Below are 22,028 nucleotides of genomic sequence, written 5' to 3'. Positions count from 1 at the left end.
TTGTCTCAGAATTTTCTTCTCATCCTCGGTTTTGCAGCAAAATTAGACTGCACTGAAGAGAGGAACTAATTATATTTAGAGAATTTTTAGTATTCCAAAATATATTAAATTAAATTAAAATTGGTTTTAACGACTTTCCTGATAATTAATACGTTTTAAAAACTGTATTTGACTTTTAGCATTTGTCCATCCTTTGATTTAACTTTGTCTCTGATTCTGAAGTAAAGGGGACTGGGTGATAATGAAAGAATGGTGAAAACAGAGATGTAGGTTTAGTGGACATTAAAAAGAGTACACACGTGAATTTAGAAAGCAGTTATCAAGGCATCGTTAGAAAAAAAAAACAATCCAGAGGGTAAGAAAATGACATTTCGGTTAAGCATCATATACAGAGAGACAGCGAGAAAGAAAGAAGTGAAAGTAACCTTCCTGTAGAGGAAAATGAAATCTAAACAGAAGTAAGTTACATGAGATGCATGACATGAAGGACAGATTAAAATGTTATTTTAGGTAAACACTAGAGAGAAGTCAAGGGGTGGCATGAGGTTGCTTAAATAGTGTTAGTGCTTAGGAAGATGAGATCTAAACAAAGCTGAAGTTGCTAGATAGGGCACTGAATATGTATAGCAGGTATGAGTAGTCATTTTGGGTGTTTTACATGAGAAACTCAGTGGCAGAAAAGGATGCACAGTACGTTTTTGACAGATCTCTGGGTGGCTTAAGTATACTGGCTAGTGGTTAGACTTTGTTTTTTTATTTATCTGCATTTGATAACCAGGATAGCCTGACTGGGCAGAACCCATCTTCTGTGAAGTCCCTGGGAGAAAAGCTTAGAACACAGTATGTAAAATAGTTTGGTGCACAATTGATAAAAAGATTGCACTTTAAATAGCGTTTGCATAAACATTTTGCTGAGATGCTGCAACCTAATACTATCTAATGAATGGCTGTAATAGTAGGCATAAGAATTATACTGTTGAGATATGAAGTATTAGTATGGAGATCAGTAGTGTATGTGCAGTAACATTTTAGATTATTTGCTTAGTTCAGAGCAATAAATCATATACTTGTGGTTGAAATTTCATAAGTTTAAAAATAGCATTCATGTGCAGTTAGTTACAAATTTCTTATTGGATCATTGTATGTTGTTATGAAAAATAAGAAATTTGTTAAAGATTGAAGATTTTATATAAAGCGGTATACAAGCGGTAGAAGCTGAGGAGCTATTTACATTTAAAGAATGACTTTTACTTGAACTAGTTTACATTATGGATGAGCTATTTACAGGGTAGATTATACTGGGAGTCAGACTAAAGAGGAACAAGAAGATGAGATGAGCTCATAAAAATGAAAGATTTAAGGAAGTAGGAGATTATGAGATAGTTGTGAAGGGGGGAGAGAAGAGCAGTATCTCAAAATGGTAGGATGTATTGGGTGCAATAAATACATATACAAGGCTAGCTATGAAGATACACAGTTTGCAGTTACTCCCTCTGTGCAGGTATGATTTCATATAGTTTGCACGTGTCTTCACACACACACATAGATATATAGGTGTTTGTGTGTGTGCGTGTAGTATATTATCAGTTGGATGTACAGGTTGTTGTGGGACAGCTGGTTGAATGCACTAGTGCAGGAAGAATCAAAGTTTGTAACATTGAATGTAAGGTAAGTGGGAGTGAGTAATATTGCCAAAACATTTTCATTTATACAGAATGTTTTGGCATTTGTGCTGTGTGTACATGTTTTGTTCAGTGACACAGTTAGCTAAAGCATGTTTAATACCCTAATGTGTACGGTTGGGGTTAGGGTTACTGTTATCACACGAGTAAGCTAGTATAGAGGAGCTGCCCACTATTACTTATGTGTGTTAAGCTTAACATCAGCCCGACACATTAGAGTACTAGGTGACCCTTTCCTAACAGTATCGCTATGCAGACAAAGAATGTCTGCAAGTTAGTCTTTTTTTTTTTTTCCTGTTTTGTTTGTGTCACCGATTGGAAAAGAAGAGCAGTTTCCTTTTCCAATTGGTCTAGTGATTTGAGGAATTAGTGTTTCAAAGAAAGGTAAGTACAACAGTGTTTTACATTAAATGCATCTCAACAATTTTTATGTGTGCAAAAAATGGTAATATATTTGTATACCACGTGTTTAAAGGAAATAAGTCCATGTATATTTCCTGCTAGGCATGGCTGGTAGGTGCTCTGTAACTCGCAAGTATGAAACTGCACTTAACAGACAATGATTTGTTTAGGATACTCTGAAAGTATATAATTTGAACTGTCAAGAAAGGCATGTAAAGTTCTTATTAGTCTCTGAGCATGTCTGCATTGCTTCATCCCTAATTGTCTACTGTCTAAGCTGTACTGCGATTATCTGTCCTTTAAAATTAACAGCTTGCTACAGAGTATGGCAGATAATTTCAACACTTCACCGTTTGCTGAAGACTTTTCTAAATCCATTCTGTCCTACTCTTGTTAATGCTCACTCATCTGTTTTATCTCCATATCAGCCTGCTCAACCATTCTGTTGCCTGTTATATGGATCAGAACTAATTTTATTCTTCCTCTTCTTCTTATTGATCTGAATACCACTATGACAGGAAAAAAAGTTAATACTTACTTTGCAGCCATAGTAGTATATTAAACTGTCTTATTATTATACTGCATTGTAATTAATAAGAACATTTCAGCAGTAATAACTCACAAGCAAGAAGCTTCTTCCATCGAGGTAGCTAGATTTGCATCTCATGAAGGTTAGAAGAAGCACCGCTGCACCTCCCTAAAAGCTTAGTTGGCTTGAGCTGAGTAATAAAATAAAATGTGCATATTTGCATTTTTGGCAGAAACTTGTATATATTCCAAAATGACACTGTCTGCAATACACTTGTTTACATAACCCACAGAGGGAACTGAGACACAAAGAAGTTTGCCTACTGGGCTTTATACAAAGCAGGAAAATAAATGGAGATAATGCCTTTTTCTACTACCTTCCTTAATTAGGGAACAGTTTGCCCAAAACACCAGAATAGAAGGAATCCATTCCAGATTTATCATTGGCCTCAAAAACGTGTGTGTAGAAAAGTTGGGGTTGTGGCTTCTGCAAAACTTGGATAGGTCAGAACAACATGGTCTATCTCATACCTGTTGCTACAGCAATATTATTTGCATACATTCTTTTAGTTAGTTTAATTGCAGAAATGTCAGCCTGTTGTAAAGTTCTTCTTTTCCTCCCTCTAAAGTCTTTCTCCACACGTCTCGTTTTCCTCCCTTCCCCCACCCTTTACTCCCTGCCCAGGTACCTGTCTTATTATCACAACATTTTAATAAATACCCTTGCATACTCTGATCTGCCACGGCTGGCAGTGTCATTCTGTATTGCTGTCTTCTGCATTCAGTTTAAAGCTAAAACCCATTTGCCATTCCTTATGTTGGTTGCAGTCAGTTTACCTGTAGGTTCTTTCAGAATAAACAGCTTTTTATGCAGATTTCTAAATCTGCTGTGCTGCTTTTTTGTTACACCTTACTTCATTCAGATCACTATAGATCAATATGTGAACATCTTTACTCTTTTCTAAACTAAAATTAGTCAATATAGGTATTGTTGACTGTACCATATTGCATAGCTAGTTTTGGGGGATTCTGTGATCCCATCCTCTTGTAAGCAACCGGCCTGTGTTCGTAATGCACCTGTTTGTTCATTTCATCTCCAGGCATCTGCTACTGCTTACCAAAATAAAAGTTGCATAAGTAATTAAAATGATCAGGTGTGGATCTTCAATGTAATTTTAACCACCTTAAGTTGAGAGCTTTTTCCATCAATCTCCAATGAAAATAAGCTGTCAAATTATGTGTACATGAGAGTGTGTGTGTGGATATATATATGTACATATATGTACACACACACACAAGTGTATATATATATATATATATATATATATGCATATGTGTGTGTATGTACATATATGTATATTATGGGTGTGTGTATGTATATGTGTGTGTGTGTGTGCGTATATATATATATATATATATATATATATATATATATATATATATATGTATTGTGTGTATATATATATATATATATATATATATATATATATATATATATATATATATATATATATATATATATATATATATATATATATATATATATACACACACACACACATGGTGTATGCATGAATATGCAATTGTGTGCATATATACAGGGTGCACAGGTACATACGTTTGTATGTGTACACAAATATAAAGACGAAGAAATAAGTAAACAAATGCACAAGATGGTTTCACCACTCCCTCCATATCTCAAGATTTAACAGCCATAGTTTATTTGCAGTCTTTTGCAATAAATTATTCTTATCGTGAATTATCTGCAGTCCTTATTTTTAATGTACTTTTGACCCAGACCTTAAGTGAGTGAGCCCATAATTATTCATTTCCATATTTTTTTTTTTTTTTTTTGATTTGCTACAGGATCTGCCCAATCGCTATCCATCCTGAACCTAAGTAAACAATTTATCCTCCACTGGGTGAGAGCTCAACAGCCCTTTTGTTCCTTGGCTGCGGTGAAACTGTGATGTCATGGAGTGAGCCAGTCTGTCATTCCCGCAGTCTGTCCTATCTCCAACCTCTTTGCCAGCTTGTACATTTCCACAGTTGCTGCTTCTCAGGAGATGAATACTTGCTACTATGTAGATGCAACCTCTTGGCAACTTCAGCACAGTTCTGTCCTTGCTGAAGGTAATAATCCTGCACTCCTGCAGATGTCACCAGTGTAGTGAGAATAACTGCCTCCTTCCCTTCAGGAGGTGCAAGCTGGCCTCATCAACTCATTCCTATCCTTCCTCATCTGATCCTTCCAGCACCCATGCAGCTAGCCAGACACGGTTTGTCTGCAGTGCAGCCAGGGCATTTTCTGCCTGTGCAACAGGGCTGAGGCTGCTCATTTTCACACTTGCCCATTTTTTTTTCATATATTCATCATTCATATTATGTTTTGACCATCATCACTCTTTGGAGCAAGTTTTTTTAAAATTTTTATTTTATTTTTTATACTCGTGTGATGGCTATAACAGTAGATCTGACCCTTTGTTTGTATGGGACCCGTTATATCTCTACTCGTATTTTCTTAGCAGTCTGCATTAGTTCTTCCAGTCCCTGTCAGGTGTAGTGGTGTTGCAGTGCTGGAAAATACCTTTATCTTTTACCAAGACAAGTCAACTGTTGCCTTTTAATTGTTCAGTTCTTCTGCCCAGTCTGCTAACACCAAAGCTTGTATTCAAACCCATATCCTATTTCCCTTCCCTCCACACTAAGAACCATACCAAACTCAGAAGACTTCAAAACCCAACTATTCAAACACCTGTCCACGAAATGGAAATGTACCTGCCTTCACCCAACCTAATCCAAGGGGGTTCTCGCTCTGGTTCCCAAGCTCTACAACTCTCATAGTTATCTTCCTATGAGCCTATCTAAGCTCTCAACAATTTCTATAGCTTCTCTCTAAGCTCTCATCTCCTACAGCTACCCTCACACAGCCCAATCTTGTAAATATTGTAAATAGCATTCTACTGTTGATGTGTGTATATAAGGCGTATTTACATTTTCTTAAAAGGTTTTTATGTAAACTGTTTCCACACCTAACCCATATGTGTTTTCCTCAAATGAAACTGTGTGATCCCTACCTTCAAGCTTAATGAATTTAACTATGCGTGATATTGAATGCATTTTGAGTAACTATTCTACATAAGATCTTTAATATTAACTGTCACTTGTATCTAAATTGTATAATGCATCTTGGAGTTTTCTCCCAGGGCCTCCACTGAAAATGGGTCAATTCGGCCCAGTGGACTTCCCCGGTAATCAAATTGCAAATACATAATAAGTAAATAATAAATAATATCACCACCACCAAAAGCAGTTGACTTTTAACATTGCTGTAAAGCTAAAGCACAACTTTCAGAAATGAATACAGGATGTTATTTTACTGTACCTGTCCTGGTAATATTGATAGTGTAACTTTAGAAGGCCACATTACATTTCACTGCAACCAGTGTAGTAGGTATGTTTACTAATGATGCTAAATTATAGCGGTGCTGTGCACTGAAATCCACATTGGTGATTACCAATTTGAGCTAGCGAATATTGTAAGTATATTGAGTAACATAAATCCTTTCATAATAAGTAAAAGTAAACTATTGCATTAATTTGTAATATTAACTTTTATTTAGTTAAACCATCATATGGGTAACATTTGCATAGCAATTTAAGGAGAATAAATTAATAATGAGTTTATGTTGCATGCATCTGCAAATGTAGTAAGTGCACACAGTTTTGGAGTCACACTTATGTCTAATCGACCTTATATGAAAACTGTTTCTTGTAAATACCACTTGTAAAGGAGAGAGTTCCTCCTTATCATCCATTCCCCCATTAGAACTAACTAGACAGGGGTTAAGGGGAGTTTCCAACCCTTCTTATTAATTATATTAATGGAAAATGCAGTTTGCAGATGCATCTGATTGGGAATATGTTTACACTTGTACATATCTAACATTTAATCATGTAATTTTTTTGGAGTGGGTTTATACACAGTAGTTTGTAAAAGTGTATGGAGACATAAGTAGACCATTTTAATAGCCATGCAGTTGATGTGCTGGTCCTACTGTTAAAATAATTCACATGGTAGGGATTATAAAATAATTGTGACAACAGTACATGTTGCTGTACTTATGGCTTATAAAGAACAACACAATAAGTACTTCCCAATATGACACACCTCTGTTAACTATACATATAACGATAGTGTCCCACACCACTTTCACAGTTGTTTGTGTTTGGGCTTTTCCCAGTTAGAGGTCTCCACAGCAGAGCTCCGGTCCGTTAATGATTGGCAGTAGATTTTCACGAACGCCGAGGTGCCAGCTCGATGTTCAACCTTCAATGAAGGCATGCCCATTACGCATGTCTTTCGAAGACCCACCCAACTGTGGGGTGGACATGCAGACTCCACACAGAAGGCACTCCCCGCACTCCAGCCAAAAATCGAACGGGGGAACCTCTTGCTGTGAGGCAACAATGCTACCGCTGCACCACCGCAGATATCATACCACTTTTTCACAGTGCATCTGATGACGAGCAGACACAGAACAAAAATCACACAGGGGAGAAAAGTAACCACACATAGGCTTAATCACATTATGCACCACTTTTTCACAGTGCATAGTGTGATTAAGCCTATGTGTGGTTACTTTTCTCCCCTGTGTGATTTTTGTTCTGTGTCTGCTCGTCATCAGATCTCCTTCGCTCCAACTGGACATGGTCAATTCATTCTTTTTCCTTTAGAATTTCACTCAGGATCAAGATGAGAACTGTCTGGAGAAAGCTGCTTTATGCCCCTGATGGAATCCCAACAAGGACAGAGGTTTTTTTTTTTGTAATGGCCTAACCCTATGCATGGGTGGAGAGAAGTGTGATCCACATCATCTTGGAAGCCCAGAGTGCCTTCCGCTTCCAAATGCAAGCTTCTGGGCACCCACTATGAAGACTAGCACCAGGCAGTGCCTTGGTGAACCTAGCACCCACCAGGACATAAGGTTCACCAAGGGCACTGTCTTGGTGAATCTAGTGCCCACTCCTTGCCTATGTGTTTGCATTGCTACCCCTCTTTCAAGGGATTGTGGCATTGTGCATCCAGCTGTATCCTGCCCTCCTTCACACAGTGGTTGCAACCATCCATCCCTGCCAGCTTTGTCAAGCATCCCAGTCACTAATTGGTTGTCTGAGCCATATGCTGGGCTTTGTTTCTGTACACATCTAGAGCTGGTGAGAAGCCTAAGTGGACCTCATTTAGTATTCCTAGAGTCTGTACTGTCACCCTCCCCCACCATTTTATAATCAAAACACTTTAACTTGCGTGACTTTTAAGTTTTGAATGAACTTCACAAGCCACTCCCATAGCTTGTCCAAGTCTTTTAAAGGCCCCATACCATTCCACCTCAAACGGTGGAACTTTAAATATCAAGTAAAACTTCATCAGTTTTCCATTTAAGTTCAGAAACAAATTCTAAGTGATAGTAGTTACAATGAGGACAACATTTGTCTAGCCGTCATCACCTTTTCCATCAGCTTTCTTTCATGGCATCAGTAACTGTATTAAAAAGCAAGTGCACAACATCAACATACTTCATTTTAGTCCCTTAGACATAGAGCTGAATCAATATTGTTTAACTGTTTTTGTGTGGACTATGTAAAGTGCATACTTATTTACCATGTTGAATAACAAGTATTAACATCTATTGCATATATTTTGAACTTAGCAGGAGATGTATCTTGAGGAAATACAATTCTTTTAGATTAATCTTTACTTAACAATCTTGTGCAGTGTCTGAAGTGGAGCCCAGCCTTACATTGCCACTATCAGTTGTTTTGAATAGCAATGGCCTTTATGCATATCATTTGTCTTTGTAAGTAATAAAACCCAGAAATGAGGTTTTGCATTTGATAAATATGATGCTTTTAGTTTTAGATTGTAGAAAACACATAGAACAATATAATCTAAACCAAAAGAAACTAGTTTGGTTTTCCATTAATTAGTTTTGCAGATATCTGGCTGAAAAAAAAAACACTTTTCAGGATCTGCAAAAAAATTATTTTGTGTCTTGCCTGCGTAAACTGTTTTAGGTGTGCATATAAATGCAAAAAAATTATTTTGTGTCTTGCCTGCGTAAACTAAAAGTGACCCACGACAGTATGGAAATTTATTTATATCCCACAGTTTTGGTTTGTCTGGTTGCCATAAAACAGTATTTGTGAAATCATTGTAGAAGCCGCTAGACAGACTTGTCTCTGTGTGTTTTCTCTTGTCTGTTACTTACTTACAGGTTTTTCACTTTCTTGATGGACACTGTTAAAGGGGGTTTTTGTTGGGGTAGGCATTTTTTTAAACTTATTTTTGCAGTTTTCTTCTTTTTTTTTTTTTTTTTTTTTTTGTTTTTGTAGTAGTAGGGTATAATGTGTGGCAGCTGCTGCTAATTTATTAGTATGGTGTGTACTCTAGATGTAACAGATTATTTGGCATGAGCAGTGATTCTACAAATTTTATTTAATGCTATCTGTAGTATAGCACCATTTTGAGTAGCATTCAGACTAATAAGAGTTATTGCATATTCTAAATTGGAAAATCAAAAGTCTAATTTCTTTTTCCCTTTCTTAAACCAAATGGTAGACAATTTGACATTTTATGGTTGCTTCTTGATAGAATGACGACCACAGCTGCAATCATCAGAGCAACAGAACCCTAATTGCGAATGTGGACTTGTGTATACCATATCCAAGTTTGCGGTGTCTATAAGTATTCTCATTATTAGGGTTGGTATATATAATCAGCAGGGACTTGGGGAAACAGGGGGGATGCTTCCTGTAAAAAAAAAAAAAAAAAATGCCTCAAAAGTGTAAAAGCAAGTTTCTGAATTTTTTTTCTTAGAATCAGTTTATTTTTCAGAGTATCTAGCCTAGTAGCATTAGGTTTGACATTTCCAGAAGAGAGCTCCAGGTTATAGCTTTCCATTGTTTCAGCATAGTGACAGAGCTTGTATAAATATAAGTAAGGGAAGGCTCAAGTTAAATGTCTAAGTATTTACATAGCTTTACTAATGCAGACCTGGAGTCAGTTGCATCTGTGTGTTTCTTTTCGCTTAGTCTTTGTGGAGTACCAAATGACACAGTTTTGGTTTGTTTTTTTTTTGAACCAGGATGGTCTGAGTTGCACACTCAGCTGCTACAGCTTCCAACCATATTTGACTTGCTTTTATCTGACTGGCTTTGCTACATTGGGTTTCTGTGAGCTGCTCATAATTGCTGCACTTGCTAACCATATTTGATTTGCTTTTACTGTCTTACCTTCTGACAGTCCTAATAACACAAGGAGAGTGTCTCTTAAGATCTGTTGACACGTATGTGCAATTTATATGCAGATATTGCTAATATTTTACTATTGCTTATTTGTGCTTGAGTTTTATTTGTTTAGAACACTTGTTTACTGTTTTGCTTGTTAAAGAAAGACAATTGTTTAGTGTTTTAGGGATCTTGTTTGCTCTAGGCCTTATAAAATTTTAAGCTCCGTTGCCATCTGTGTACTTTTTAAATGCAAGTATTGATAATCTGGGACAGTTGTTTGTTTGCACCAGATTTTTATTCATTTAGAAAACTTTTTGCTGCTTTTGCTTGTAAGAAAAGGAAAACTGACAGTGTGTGGAGCATAGTTTTAAGAACCTGTGTAATGTCAGTGCTTTTTGAGTGCAAATATTGATAGTCTATGACTATTGTTTATCTGTGGCACTGTTTTATTTATTTAGAACACTTTTTGCTATTTTTACTGTGAGAAGGAAATTTCGTAGTTTTCAGGGCATTTGCTTGCCATGCTTATACAGTAAGATACACTGCCATCTCTGTGTTGTGTAAGTGCATTTGTTGCAAATCTATGACTGCTGATTATTCTTGCCTGGAGTTTAATTCATCTAGAACATTTTTATTGTTTGAAATAAAATGTGCTAGTGTTCTGTGTGTCTACTTGCTTCAGGCCATGATATGAATTTTTTTCTGACTGGTTACTGACTTTAAACTTGTAGTTTTATGTGGTGTTGCATAGTGCTCTATTTTGCTGGCCTGGTCTGAACTGTAAGTAGCTGCTAACTGAATTTCATTTGCTTTTAATTAATTTGAGTTTCTACCAGTCCAAAGAAGCTGCAAGTATTTAGCATCCGGTTACAGTGCACCTCCATAGATGAAAGTAGCTGTTTGTAAATTGATACAGCCCTCCTTGGTTCCTTACCTACTATTATTTAGAATTACCTTGGCCACCGGGGGCGGCCACAGTGGTGCAGTGGTTAGCATTGTCACCTCACAGCAAGAGGTTCTCCTGTTCGATCCTCGGCTGGGGTGCCTTCTGTGTGGAGTCTGTATGTTCTCCCTGTGGTTGCGTGGGTTTCCTCCCACATCCCAAAGACATGCTACAGGTGGATTGGACACTCTAAATTAGCCCTAGGTGTGAGTGCTTGTATGTGTGTGTGTGCCTCCTGTGGAATGTTGGGCACCGGGCTGGCAACTTGACACTGTAAAACTCCACTGCCAATCATGAGCGGACAGGTGATCCGCTGTGGCGACCCCTAACCAGGAAAAAGCTGAAAGAAGAAGATGATCTTGGCCACCACCTAGCTTTTGTATTGTTGCAAAAGGTTGCCACTGGTGGTGCTGCTGCTAGTGTGTTTGTTTGTTTACAACAGGTCCTTGTTGATACTCTGAATTGCCCTCTCTTTTTGTTGTTGTTCATTATTACTTATTATAGCTAATTTTTCTGTTGCTCTGAGTGGCACTTTACTGCTATTAGCTCCTTGTTGCTCTTGGTTGAGCACTCCTATTGTTCCTTATGTAATAACTCTTTGTTGCTGTGCCATCCCTCCTCTAGGCCAGTAATCAAGGATTCTGAATCCTCACCACTGACAATGGAGAGGAGCATTCACTTGGAACGAAAATAGATACATGTAGTATTTCCAGATACAGCTGTCTGCATCAAGCACAATTTCCCTTAAGAGCACACAAGGAACACACTCAGCCCGGGGTCTGGGTCCACCCCTCTCTCTTCAGGCCAGTACGACTCACCACTGGCACAGCTATAGAGTTGAGCCCTCAGCTGAGTGTCCCAGGCCAAGTCCTCCACCACCCTCTCTGTGAAACCAGTGCTCTGTTTCCCTGCTCCAAGTAGTTGACATACACACTCTTTGACGTTTGATTTTCACACACACACACACACACACACACACACACACACACACACACCTGGGAAAGGCTGGCACAGATTTACTAGCTGTAGCCCTCTGCCCAGACTGTAAGGTAGATATTGCCACCAGGACACTCTAAAGCCAGCTACTCTAAGGCTATTACAAGGGTACCCAATTATACTGAGTAAAATTAATATTGATACAAATGGTAGTTTTTGACCAATGCAGTAAGGCTTCCAGGAACGGCCACAGTATCACCAAATAAATATAAGTACTCTAAAAAAGTTACAATATTCTCTAAAAGACCAGTCACAATGAAAAGTTTAAATTTATTTAATAGTTAATAATAAAAGAGCATGAAAAACTTAAGTATCTAGTTACAGTAAATACCTGAATTTCAATCACAGGAAATATTGAAAACAACAAATAGATTCACACAAATACAGAAAAACAGTACTTAACTAATCTCACTATATTTTCCAGACTGATCTAAAGAATTACTGTACACTGGTTATTTACTAAATCAAGGCAAGGTGAAGTGAGTGAGAGATCCTTCTAGGTCAGGTTCCAAAAAAAAAAAAACAGACTGCCCTGAGACTCCTGTCTCATCTAGTATTAAAATATCATTTCAGTCCTGAATTGCAGAATGACATCACACACATCTGGTCTTCTGACTTTTGGTTCACATACTACTCCCATTACAAAAACTGAACCAGAATCTCACACATATGTGTTACTGTGCGCAAAGATAGAGCTTTGCTAAGATGTGTTTTATAAAATGAATCAGAAGGAGAAACATGGCAGAAACAATATAAAAAACTTTAATTTTGTGATGACAAGGTTTAGATCCCTGGTGTGTGTGGTTCTGAGGGATTGGGATTTCTTTAAGTGTAGCATGTCCAACAGCTCTGGGTTTGACATGGCCTTGTATGTTGAGCAGAGATAGTCTCTGAGTAGACGATATGAGACAAGAGTATAGGTGGAGTTTTTTTAGATGGTCAGCATAGGGCATCTGCTTTAGGCGTGTGATTCTTTTAGTGAAGTATTAATGCGGCCTTTCCAGTTGTTGCAGATGTCTTGAGAGGTATATACCAAACGGGACGTTGTATTCTATAATGGGTGTAATGCGGGATGAGTACAGTGGGGCAATGACCTCCTTTTTCTGGATGAAAAGCCCTTAGTGATGAGGTGTGCAACATAGAAGTGCATAATTGGCAGCAAGCAAAAATTAAATTGATTTTCACAAGGCCAGTGAGACTCTATTGTTGAGAGATATAAAAAGAAAAGAAGAGCTGAGGTCTATTGTTCCAGTGAGTGTGTATGACAGACTGCTTTCTAATTTATGTGAGAATATTACTGCACATGAACAGCACTTAATAAATCAGAAAAAGAAAAAAACTAGAGAGAGATCTAAGGGATTTCTGAAATGGACATATGTTCACTTGGCCGAAGGGCAATGAAGTAAAAGAGGCACATAATACCAATATTAATGCAAATTTAAATGTTCCCAGCTCACAGGCAATGAGCTTGGAAACTGCAAGTGCTAGCACAGCACGATTAACAATCCTAGCTTAAGAAGGGGTGAACTCAATGCTCCAAGTACCACAAAGGCATTAGAAGTCTTAGAAATGCTGCATACTTCAAATGTTCTAACCAGTAACAGTGAAAATGAAAGTTCTACAGCTGTTTAATCTGTAAAAAAGAAGGAGATGGTTCAAATCACACTAATGCAGGCCCCCCCCCCTTCCAATTCGCAAAATGGATTTGTCGCGAATGGGTCGGTCCAGCAGCAAGGGGAGGAAGAAGAGGCTGCCTTCCCAGGAAGGGGTGGTAGGAAGAGATTTGAAAAGGATGTGGAACATAGCGATGACATCAGAACGCTGGTGGTAAACTTTTCTAGTAAAATGTTGACCAGATATTAGGAATCTATACTTCAACGAGGTTTGACTTTCATTCCAGCTTCAGACATTGACTTTGTGAGTACTGTATTGGATATAAGATATTTTGCACGCAGTGTTATGCTGAAATCTTTATTTGGCAGTAATAATTCTGGACTTTTTAATGACTTTAAAAACCCAGCTTATTTGTTCCGGATATGAATCCGGTATTAGAAGTATTTTGCAATGTTTGTGAAACAAAACTGAAAGAAATGATTGATTCTAAAAGTCAGAATAACAAGGAGAGTTTTTTGAATTTAAGTAAGGAAGAGCAGGCAGCTCTCCTTGAGTTACGAAATGATGCATTTATTGTTATTCGCCCTGTGGATAAAGTTGGGGGAATTGCTGTTTTTAATACTGAAGATTATGTTGCTTCTATGCAGGAAATGCTTAAAGATGAAAAAGTATATAGACAAGTCAGTTTAAATGATACAGAATTATGCTGCAGCCGGGTATTTAAATCATTGTATGACTGTTTTGCAAGTAGTTTGATTTCTAAGTCTTTGTTGGACTTTTTTACTTTTACAAATCATGTTGTTCCAGTCATTCAGGGCCTTCCAAAATTGCACAAAGATAGATATAACCTACCATTTAGACATAGTGTCTGGTCAAGGATGGGTTACACATTCAGTATCTAAATATGTTGAAAATAATTTAAGACCAATAGTTAGTACCTTATCCTATGTATTGAAAGATACAAAACAACTTCTATCCGACATTGGTAGGACCTTTTGTAGTTCTTTTGAACAACTTGATAATTATTTACTGGTATCTAAGGATATTAATTCACTTTTTACTGTAATACGCTATACCTATGGGTTGGAGGCAGTTGACTCATTTAAGCCTGCACAGCTCTTATGATATGAAAAGAATTGATTTTCTATGTATGCTAATAGAAATAATTTTGGAAAACAATATCTTCCTTTTTGAACAGAAGTGCTATCTATAATTGTTTGGCGTAGCTGTGGGCACACCATGTGCCAGTAGCTATGCCAACATGGTTCTTGCCTATTGGGAGGAACAGTTTGTCTTAACATATGTGACATTTGCTAATAAAATTCTGTTCTATAGGAGATTTGTTAATGACCTCCTTTTGGTGTGTGTGTGTGTGGGGGGGGGGGGGGGTACAGAAAGTGAGTTAGAAGAATTTTTTATATTTCTAGATACCACTACTGATTTTTTGAGATTCACTCATTCTGTCGCCTCTACTGAAATATCTTTTTTGGATGTGAATATTTTCAAGGACATCAGTGGGAAGCTATCTTCCAGACTATTTATTTAGAAAGGAATGTAGAAAAAGTAATGTCCAGAGCAGAGATGGTATGCATCCTACCTATATTTATAGGAGTATTATAATAGGTCAGGCTATGCGTAGATCTAGGTTAGATATGGAAGAGGAGCATTTTGACCAGGATATGGCAACGTTCGGAAATTAATTGTTACAGAGGAAATATCAGAGAAGTGAGGTAGACACTGGGATTCAGCAAATTAAATCTATGAGGAAGGGTAGAGCAAAACCATACATCACTAATACTCAGGATACCTCCCCTCAACAATTTAAAGAAAATTATACTGCTGAAAATTTACCTATTCGTTTAGAATATGCTGGAAATGTCAGAAAAGTACAAAATGTGATTGATAAGAATTGGTCCATCCTGCAGTCAGACCCTGAGATAGCCAGGATAGTAGGCCAGAGGCCAAAGTTTTGTTATAAAAACAAAAATAATCTCAAAAGGTTACTTTGTCAACCAAAAAAGGCCAAGGATGCGATCTATGGTCTTAGTAAATGTGGGCAATGCAGTGTCTGTGATGTCTTGAGTGATAACAGGATTTTTATGCATCCTGTAACAAATAGGAAGTATGAATTCAGAGTTAAGGCAAACTGTAAAACAAGGAACTTAGTATACCTGTCTGTATGTGTAGTCTGCTCTTCCTTTTATGTTGGCATGACTACTTACTCATTACGAGAGAGGGTCAGGGAGCACTTAACTGCCATTAGGAATAATGAACCAGACAGAAGTGCTCTAGCTAAACATGTGATTTGTGCAGGAGGAATGCATCATTTTCAATTTAAAATTATTGAATGTATTTTTCAAGATTTAAGGCTGGGTGACATGAAAAATAAACTAGAATTGAGAGAATTAAGTTGGATCATTGTGCTACAGGTAGAAAAGGAACCAGGGCTTAATGATAGAACATCGATTAAGCTCTACTTAAAAACAAGATGTCTGTGAAATCAACTCATATTGATTCATTTTTACTAAAAAAAATCTGTACTTGTTTTATATATATTTTTTCATTTTTAGTGTTGAAATGTCTTGTGCATAAAGCTGTTTGAGTTAGTAAGCTGTAGTATGCTTCAGACTAGGTACCTATTAATATGCTGTCTCTTTAATTTGAGTGTTACATAGATGCAATTAATTAACAGCAACTTGTTAGAACGTGGAAAGTATATAAAGTGGTTTTAGCTTATGTTGTTTTATTCATGGTCTGAAGAAACATCTGTGATGTGAAAGCACTAACCATATTAAAGTTTTTTATATTGTTTCTGCCATGTTTCTCTCTCTGATTCATTTTATTGAAGAAAATGTATTTGTTGGTGTGAGAGGGAGTTAATTCAGAGTGGCTACACTATTGACTTTCAGTGCTTTAAGATGTGTTGTAGCATCTGGAAACCATAAGACCATTTCAACACTTCCACCTTTCCAGGGTAGCAATTAGTTCACTGCTACGGACAATACAACAAGGATTCTTAGTCCTTGTTTTCACAGACATTTCATCTCTGGCTGCAATCAGAACTGTAAGATACAATCTTTATGGCTTACCAAGTAATTTAACTTCAAACTATTTTTCAAAGTTAGCTGGACTGAGATTAACCTCTTCTCTTCCAGTTTCCTCTGTTAATATATATTAATTTTCACAGATGCCATACATTCTGACATACAGGTGCAGTTTTCTTTCTGTCCAGCAGGACCCACTGTTAGTACATTTTTTAACCCAAGCAGTGTTACAAATACATTTTTCAACATAAGCATCTGTACAAATCAGTTTGATATACAAGTGATATATAATTATTTACAAAACTCCAGCTAGCTATGATGGCATATGTTACACATCCACTGCCCTATTTCTGCTGGCATAGCTGGCAATACCTCACATCATCACAGTTGCCACGCCACTTCTTTGGTAACTTGACTTTTATATATCCATGTGGTTTTATTGCCAGTCATCATCTTCTGTATGTCTGGCATGAACAAATTGGCACCTATTGTGGGCAAACTGACATCCTAGTTCTGCTCTTGCATTGTTGACTCTTAGTACCTGCTGTATGTAACACCATGCCTACAGTCATTTTGTAGATATTGTGTGGCACTCAGGCCTAATACTTCATTATCTTAAGTATTGGGTGGTATCCTAGCCTAATGAATATTCAGTCTAAACAGTAAGTTGCACTCCAAGCCAAGCATTTTGATGAACTACTGGATAGCATCTCTGCCTGATATCTCAGTAGCATGAGTCATCCATGCTGTATACATCAGTGGTATGAGTCCGTGTGTACTGCTGTTATATTTTGCTGTAGATGAAACAGTGTGCGTTATGGTATGCACTACTTTCATGCTATTCTACTACTCTACAACCCCTTTACTTATTGGTTCAGTTATTATATTACTAGTGCTAGTATTTGCTCGTCTTCATTGCTGTTTCCATTGTCTCACATCACTTGCTAGGGATTGTACACTGGTAATTGGTACACTGTTTGCACACTTGGTTATAGTTTTCTGTTAAGTTCTATATAATATATCTGCTTTATGTATAAACTCTCAGTAACTTGACCAACAAACTTATTTGGCCAATATAGAAATTCAGTTCTAATTTATCCCCTGTTTTGGCATTATTACACAACTTGGAAACTGCAACTAGCTACTGGTAGATCAAAATTATATTTTATATATTGAAATGTTGCATATTCGCAAAAACTAACTGCATGCAGGTTACCTGCTGCAAAAATCTAATCCTGATCTCTGACATGAATAGATTATACTGGAGAAAGAGATGTGTCCCTGAGATTGCCTGTTCACTAGAATAGGCTTCCTATTCACGTGAATCAGAGCCCTTCCCTGGCAATCTTCAAGTGCAATCTGGATCAATGGATGGGAAATCGCAAATCCACTCTTGGGGTGGCGCCCATGTCCCTTATGGACAGATACAGTCTGTAAAAATTGTTAAAACACTGCTTGCTGACTTTTATCTTTCCCCAAGGGATAGAAAGTTGAGTAAAATCTCGGTAAAACTGGCTAGGCTTTTAAGGGCTCTTGATCCATTAACCTAGTAACCTCCTATGAACCTATATGATCTCTGAGAAATGTAAATAGCTTTACAATCTGGATGCCACTTTTCATACCAAATCTCATTGTATATTAGGTAAATACCTCTCCACCCACATCGTTGCATGAACATATTAAACCTGCTTATCCTGTGGTTGTCAAGAAATCATTCCTCAAGCCCATAGACTCAGATCAATAAAGGTACAGTTCCAAACAGATCACTGTCTGTCTTTACACTGCACACATAGGAGATGCATACCATAAACCTTCCACTTCCACTAAAAGTCTGCAGCAATAATGGTAAGGCTCTAATCATTTGTGGCTGTATTATATGGTGCACAACTGTCTTTCTGGTGCCAGGATACATGATGTTAAGAGGGCTCTGAAGTACCTAACTTGAGGCAAATGTTGCTATAATGTTATAGTGACCCTTATGGATGTGAATGAATTGGGATGCTCAACCCAGAAGGACAGGAAAAGAGACATGGTGGAACTGTTTGTGATGTCTACATCTGGTCCCGAGTGTAATCCTTCCTTCACCCAGAATGATGCCCAAGTTCTTGGAAAATGTAATTGTTTTTTTTAACTGTTAAATACACAGGGAGTGCAGTTCATTATGTGTCAGCTTGGGTTGTGATGACTACCAGACCTATTTGCTTCACAAAAGATGACCTGCACTTGTTGTGTCATTGCTTCCACATACTGACCAAAGCCTGTGCTGTACCATAGTGCGTTTTTAAGTAAATTCCATTGACTGGAAATCCCTAAATAGTTAAAAAGATTGCAGAAATTCCAGCCACCGATCATGTTAAGGTTACTCTACTCAACATCAGATATCTTTAACAATAAGTTACTAGATCTTGATGCACTTTTGCAGTTTAAACACACCCATATCTGTGAGATGTGGAGACCTGGTTTCAATGCAAAGATAGCACTCCCTCCATACCATGGTTCAGCAGCTGTCATGGTTTCAGGCCCATGTGAAACTGCGTGCATTTGCCAGTATTTGTCTGGAGTGTCTATTATCATCAGATTGATTTCTTGTGACCTACAAATTGAACTGCTTTACTATTAACCAGTAACCAATTCACTTTTTGTCTACTAGTAGAATGAAATATCAGATCATGTTTTAACACTGTTTGCAGCATAAATATTAGGTTTTACACAGCAAACCTAAGACCACTTGACATGTAAAACCCTATATACTGCACACCAGCTGACAAGAATGGAAGCGTTTCTGGTTGATGTACCAGACACCATGTGGGGTAGGTGGGGCCTCTGTAACAGTGTGGATGGCCCCCATGGCCTCAAGGAAATGAGCTTTGTCATAGAATGCCTGCATAGTGATAGTTCTTTCCTCTGATCTCTGTGAAAACTAGATATGCAGCTTCACATGCTGCAGCATCACATTACGGAAATGGCCAGTGACTCGTGAGGCTAACAGCTGCAAAACTCCTACCATGTCCCTTGTCAGTCACTGAACGATGCCTGTAAGAAGAATGGGTAATGCTACACAAACCTTCATTTCCACTAAATAGGCAGTCCATGCAACCCCCTTGAGCCCATGTGATGGAGGTGCATGTCTACTAGATCACCTGTGGTGATTTTCTCCACATGGTGATGGCTGACAGTATTCCAATCATGGATATAATGGTTTGTCAGCTGTTGGCAGTCTCTTCGACTCTGATGGCAGTTGTATGTGCCATCAAGGACACTGGCAGCCAAGACGACCAGTAACAAATGCTGACTGGTTAAAGCAGATACTTCTAGAATATTAATGTGAGCAATACTCCTGTACATTGAAAATGATGGTGGTCAAAACAGCTGATCATTATCATTTTATATATATTTCTGAATCATGCAGCATTGTTTGATATCATCATTTTTATACACAGTGGCTGTTATTAACATAATAACTATTGTTTGCTTGCAGTTATGTGATTATTTGCATGTGATGCATGCAGTGCTATAGTCCTGCTAGCAGTACTGTGCTACTTGAGTCACGGAATCACACCCTCCTTATGTACTGCTACTCACCTTGCTTTTTCACTTTAAGAAATGCTCTATTTTTTCTGGATGCCCCTTACTGAATGGCATTACTTTACTCATTTAGTTATTTATTTACCACTTGCAGAACACCAAATTTATTAGCAATAATCGGCAAAAATGGGTGGAGCAAAAGTAAGTCTGAGGTCAAAAGTCAGTTATTGTTGTCTTTCGGCTTTTCCCGGTTTGGGGTCGCCACAGCGGAACTCCAGTCCGCTAATGATTGGCAGTAGATTTTCACGAACGCCGAGGTGCCAGCTCGACATTCAACCTTCAACGAAGGCACACCCATTTACACATGTCTTTCGAACGCCCACTCAACCGCGGGGAGGACATGCAGATGCCACACACACTCCAGCCGAGAATCGAACAGGAGAACCTCTTGCTGTGAGGCAGCAACGCTATCGCTGCACCAAGTCAGTACTATGTTTAAATCACAGCAGTTGAGAGGTATACTAATGTAACTGTGTCAGCACTGGATGACATACTCTGGAAGTATCTTTACAATGAATAACAGTAGTACACAAGTGAAATGAGGTAGTAAGAGTTAGCGTACTTAAGTATGTTGTGTTAAATGGGGAAAGCAATGGAGAAACATGCACAGTTTTCAAGGAGGTAAGGCAAGTCTGTCTTCCATCACCTTTCATTGTTTTACATTTTGCTGGAAGACTGTTCCTACTATAAAAGCATTTACAGAGTAATTTTAGCCCATTAATTTTAAAGAACCATCAAGTCACAGTTTAAAAAAAAAACTGACACTGCTCATATCTCTCCACTCAGTAGAACTTCCTGCATAGGTTGGTACTAGGCTATCAGCCCTAGGGCCTATACAAGCCTAGCCATAACAATTCCCTGGCTATTTCTTGCCACATTATTTACTTTCCTGGACCCTTGTCTAGCAGGGTGACTAACTTGATCCCTGGGGTGAATTTCCTTTCTCCCATCCAATCGTCAATGTTCCTCTTGAAGAGGTCCAAAGAGGCACTCTGCTTGACATGCATGGGTAATCTATTCCAGGGAGTCTCTGGGTCAGGAACCTATCCCTCCAGCATGTTTTGTTTATTGTGATGACAAGGTTTAGATCCCTGGAGCATGTAGCTCTGAGGGATTGGGATTTCTTTAAGTGTAGCATGTCCAACAGCTCTGGGTTTGACATGGCCTTGTATGTTAAGCAGAGATCGCCTCTGAGTAGACGATATGCGACAGAGTATAGCTGGAGTTTTTTAAGGCGGTCAGCGTAGGGCATCTGCTTTAGGCCTGTGATTCTTTTAGTGAGGTATTTCTGAGGCCTTTCCAGTTGTTGCAGATGTCTTGAGAGGTACATACCAAATGGGGCGTTGTATTCTATAATGGGTCTAATGAGGGATGAGTACAGTGGGACAATGACCTCCTTTTTCTGGATGAAAAGCCCTTCGTGATGAGGTGTGCCACATAGAAGGATTTCCTGACTGTTGTGGCGATGTGGTTATCGAAGGTGAGACCACTGTCCACCTGTGTCCCTAAGTCTCTTATCACACTTTCTGTGTTTAGTGTACTGCCACCTGTATGGTAATTCATGGATACATGTTTTTTCCCAAAGGGGATAACAATACATTTCTTGGCATTGAGCTTGAGCCCATGGCTCTGGCACCAAGCATCTGTTTCTCTAAGGCCCTTTTGTAGAGTATCCACATCATTTGGGGATTCAATAATGGCTCCCAGTTTGCAGTCATCTGCAAACTTTGTTAGCCAGAGTCCCTTAGTGTTGACCTGTACTTCAGAGAAGTAGATGCCAAACAAGAGCGGCCCCAGGACTGAACCCTGAGGTACTCCACTTGTCACTTGTCTGGAGCTGGATTTGGAGTCGGCTACTTTTACAGTGTGGGTTCTATCAGTAAGCCATTTAGCAACCCATTGGGTGACATCGGGATTAATGCCCAACTTAGTAAGTTTATCTAT

General features: G+C 38.2%; 1 protein-coding gene across 1 annotated transcript in view; it reads left to right on the top strand.

Annotated features, from left to right (window-relative positions):
* Positions 1 to 22,028, top strand: part of HELQ (helicase, POLQ like) — a 1,104,576-nt gene that overhangs the window by 1,142 nt on the left and 1,081,406 nt on the right. The gene's annotated exons all lie outside the window — the stretch shown is intronic.

This window comes from Protopterus annectens, chromosome 17.part0 (assembly GCF_019279795.1).
Source record: "Protopterus annectens isolate FY-2018-M chromosome 17.part0, PAN1.0, whole genome shotgun sequence".
Classification (NCBI taxonomy): domain Eukaryota; kingdom Metazoa; phylum Chordata; order Ceratodontiformes; family Protopteridae; genus Protopterus; species Protopterus annectens.
This window is presented reverse-complemented; position numbering and strand designations above follow the sequence as displayed.